Below are 4,740 nucleotides of genomic sequence, written 5' to 3'. Positions count from 1 at the left end.
GGACGGTGCATTTCTTTATTTGCGGTTTTGCACAGTCCGTCCACCATAGTACTCTTTCTCGATACCTGTCAGCCTGTCTAAGCGTTTCCTCCATATGTCTTGAATTTGCTGCCTCAATGTTTTATAGTCAAGGAGCGGCACATCCTGCTGCCATACGCGGAACGCCCTAGAAAAGTTTTCTCTGCGTAACGGTTATGTGACAAGCGCAATGATCGGTAAAGTTGAACGGCCATATCTCACAACGTTGTAGGTTATTTACGATGCCTGTGGAGACAAAAATTGTGTCTAGTATACTAAATTGGCGATCCGTTGGTGCCTCAGAACATGTCCTACCAACCGATCCCTTCTTCTAGTCAAGTTGTACCACAAGCTCCTCTTCTACCCAATCCTATTCAATACGTCCTCATTAGTTATGTGGTCTACCCATCTAATCTTCAGCATTCTTCTGTCGCACCACATTTCGAAAGCTTCAATTCTCTTCTTGTCCAAACTATTTATCGTCCATGTTTCACTTCCATACATGGCTACACTCAATACAAATACTTTTAGAAACGACTTCCTGACACTTAAATCTATACTCAATGTTAACATATTTCACTTCTTCAGAAACGCTTTCCTTGCCATTGCCAGTCTACATTTTATATCCTCTCTACTTCGACCATCATCAGTTATTTTGCTCCCCAAATAGATTAGATGAGATTAGATTAGATTAGTACTTGTCCCATAGATCATGAATATGACACTTCGTAATGATGTGGAACGTGTCAGGTTAATAAAAGGTGTCTATACAAGATATTACATTACACAAAATATTACATGGCACAGAATATTACATGACACATTGTGGGTGTTGGGGAAATTACCCGCTTACTATATCCAAAAATTCATCTAATGAGTAGAAGGAGTTGCCATTAAGAAATTCTTTTAATTTCCTTTTAAATGCTATAGGGCTATCTGTCAGACTTTTGATGGTATTAGGTAAGTGACCAAAGACTTTTGTGGCAGCATAATTTACCCCCTTCTGAGCCAAAGTTAGATTTTACCTTGAGTAGTGAAGATCATCCTTTCTCCTAGTGTTGTAGCCATGTACACTGCTATTACTTTTGAATTCGTTCGGATTGTTAATAACAAATTTCATAAGTGAATATATATATATATATATATATATATATATATATATATATATATATATATATATATATATATATTGTGAGGCTACAGTGAAGATCTCTAGCTCTTTAAATAAGTGTCTGCAGGATGATCTTGGATGAGCTCCAGCAATGAATACTCTTTTACTCAATGATGAGTTACCCCAGAATATGATGCCATATGAAAGCAAAGAGTGAAAATAGGCGCGGTAAGCTAATTTACTCAGATGTATGTCTCCAAAATTTGCAATGACCCTAATAGCATAAGTAGCTGAACTCAAACGTTTCAGCATATCCTCAGTGTGTTTTTTCCAGTTCAACCCCTCATCAATGCATACACCTAGAAATTTTGAATATTCTACCTTAGATACCGATTTCTGATCGAAGTCTGTGTTTATTAATGGTGTCATTCCATTTACTGTGTGGTACTGTGTATACTTTGTCTCATTTCCTAATCTAATTCCCTCAGCATCACCCGACTTAATTAGACTACATTCCATTATCCTCGTTTTGCTTTTGTCGATGTTCATCTTATATCCTCCTTCCAAGACACTGTCCATTCCGTTCAGCTGCTCTTCCAGGTCCTTTCTGTCTGACAGAATTACAATGTCATCGACGAACCTCAAAGTTTTTATTTCTTCTCCATGGATTTTAATACCTACTCCGAATTTTTCTTTTATTTCCTTTACTGCTTGCTCAATATACAGATTGAATAACATCGTGGGGAGGCTACAACCCTGTCTCACTCCCTTCCCAACCTTCCCTTTCATGCCCCTCGGCTCTTATAACTGCCATCTGGTGTCTGTACAAATTGTAAATAGCCTTTCGCTCCCTGTATTTTACCCCTGCCACCTTCAAGCTAAGGGTCCAAAAATGCAGTCCTTTGACCGGATTTAGTTGTTTTCTAGATTTTACAGGCGTGTCGTTGCCAACGGTTGTTCCTGTCGCTCATCTGCGTTCATAGTAACATTATAGCTTGAGGAGAGTCGTCACTATCGTATTGTCCACTTCAAACTTGCTTTTCAATTTTGATTTTCCGTCTTATTTCCCAATAACATTTTATTGAGTGGAGTCGTGTGCAGTAGGTTCACTTCCTATCGCTCCCTTCTCGTCGTCTTTGTGTTCCCTTTCCGCATCTTTCTTGTATTTTTGACGTGCCACATTTCGATTGCGTTTGACTTTCTCGCTTGGTGCGCAGAGGTTTTGTAATCTTCCAGTTGGTACTACTTTTCTCCGCTCCCCTTAATGAGTGTTTCTTTGTTTCCGTGGTGAAAGTGAAATTTGGTTCCGCACGATCTTTCACTTCCCTGTCCTGTTCATATGTTTCAGTAACAGCTCCTGTGGTTTGACTCATATGTTCCTGTATAGTTTCCTGGCATGTTGCTTCCTGCATCGGTTGATATTTACGGTTCTGCAGTGGACGGTTCAAGTGTATCCTCCAAGTCTTACTGTCGGGACTGGGGAACAGCTCCTCTTGAGTTTCCCTTTACATCTCGGATTCACCCTGTATGGCTGTAACGTTATCGGACTTCCGTTTGCTAGGTATCTGTGCAGATTCCTCTTCGGAGTTCGTACTATCCTTTTCTAGTGCATGTTTCTTGTTTTCTTGATTTGGATGAGAACTGGAAGGACAACGCTCTTATCTACTTCGTTATCTCGCTGGTGAATTATAGCTGTTATCCTGGAAGGTAGTTGAACACCGGTCTTTATGGGTCTCATGCTCGTCAGCGTTGTATGATTTCTCACGTAATTCATTTTCTGCTGGTCCCTTGTTCAAGGTTGGGAATTCCCCTGTAGCTAAAATAAAGAACTGGTCAGTGGATTCCATGCGAGTATTCTCGGTGCTGCCCGCTGTATTACTTGCGTGGATCAATTCCTCTGCGGCCGGCTGGAGTGTCCGTGCGGTTCTGGGCGCTACAGTCTGGAACCGAGCAGGTTCGAATCCTGCCTCGGGCATCGATGTGTGTGATGTCCTTAGGTTAGTTAGGTTTAATTCGTTCTAAGTTCTAGGCGACTGATGACCTCAGAAGTTTAGTCGCATAGTGCTCAGAACCATTTGAACCAATTCCTCTGCCTCAGATCTTGTCCGCTGTTGCGTGCTGTTTCGTCAAATAAACACTTGCCGTGGTCAGTTTTCCCGAAGATGTCCTGGCTCATTACACAAGTGACATGTGGGATTTTGCCCAACATGAACTGTGTGTTCTCTGCAGTCGCCTGGAAGAACGTGGGACGGGATATCAGACGTTACAAGCATTCTGAAAGATCTAATCCAGTTCTAGCACTTAATCGTGTATCTATTAGCCCCCTTTTGCAATTCGATGCTTTTGGCCTGTCCATAACTAGAAAGTAGATCCATCAAGTCCTTGTTGTCTCGCTCTGGAGAAAATTTCAAACCCTGACAGTTTTCAGGTCATTGTTGGCGTTACTTACATCAAAGGCAATGACAGAAACATCACGATGACTGAATTCTAATTTTCCCTGGGTTTTGTGTAAAATTTTGTCTAATATGAGGTAATTATGCAATTTAGTAAAAACACAGTACTTCTGACTATTCATTTGAATGTACTCCGCATTATCACAAGAATTAGTGAAGCTACCATGCAACCACTCATGAACTTCCAAAGCTGTATGTTGCACATCTGTTGTATTCCTGCCAAAGGCGAACCTGAAGTATTTTTCTGATCGAAGCTATGAACATGATTCATGGCTACGAAGCTGAACCTCCGCTTCCCGAACAATACACAAAGACTATGAACAAGAAGTATTAATACTTACAATATGGGGGGGGGGGGGGGGGGGCTGTACAGGGAAACGCGATATACATGTACAATAACACGTGTTTACGTGACGCGTCATGTACTCCACGCGGAGCGCCGCACCGCGCGTCAGCACATTCTGAGCACTCGGTTGTGACTCACTGACTACTGCTTGCAACAAATTTCCAGCAAATAAAATAGAAGTAACTAAAAAGAGTCTTTGCAAGTGGATACAATGGTTCGGAAGCGAAAAAAATTTAGGGCTCGTCCGGGATTTGAACCCGGGACCTCTCGCACCCTAAGCGAGAATCATACCCCTAGACCAACGAGCCATGGATTACCTGAGGCTCAATTTAAGGTATTACCATAAATGAATTGATATTCATAGATCAAGAAAGTTGTTTATATATCGCGATTAGCCGGAGGGCCAAAGTCATGACGAGCTGATGGCGTACGTATAAGGAACCAGGGAGCGTCCGCTCGCCACGTGTGTAAGACACGACAACGCTGGCATTGAGCTGCAAGGAAACTCTCATGACAGTCAACGTTTGGGATAATCGTGGGCAGTGCTAAATAGTGTCGTCTTGCACAGAGGGATTATGAATAGTATGATGTTGCAATTCTACACCGAATTGGTAGTTTCTCTAATTTACAGCTATGATTAACAGAGCCGTGCAGCTGAAGTGAATTATTCTTTAGCCTCGATTGCTCAGTCGCGACCTAGCCGTAATTGTTTTTACGTATAAATAGCTCTAATGAACATGGCGTTGTTTTCAATTGAAATAAACCTTTAGGTACGGAGGTATGTTCTATGTGAGAGGACAGAAATACTACAG

At 41.6% G+C, this 4,740-nt stretch overlaps 1 non-coding gene across 1 annotated transcript; it reads right to left on the bottom strand.

The window, feature by feature from the left end:
- Window positions 1-4,164: 4,164 nt before the first annotated feature.
- Trnap-agg lies at window positions 4,165-4,236 on the bottom strand. The gene has a single exon. It is a non-coding gene; the product is annotated as a tRNA-Pro (tRNA).
- Between the last annotated feature and the right edge of the window lie 504 nt (window positions 4,237-4,740).

The sequence above is a fragment of the Schistocerca americana genome, chromosome 2 (assembly GCF_021461395.2).
Source record: "Schistocerca americana isolate TAMUIC-IGC-003095 chromosome 2, iqSchAmer2.1, whole genome shotgun sequence".
NCBI lineage: Eukaryota > Metazoa > Arthropoda > Insecta > Orthoptera > Acrididae > Schistocerca > Schistocerca americana.
This window is presented reverse-complemented; position numbering and strand designations above follow the sequence as displayed.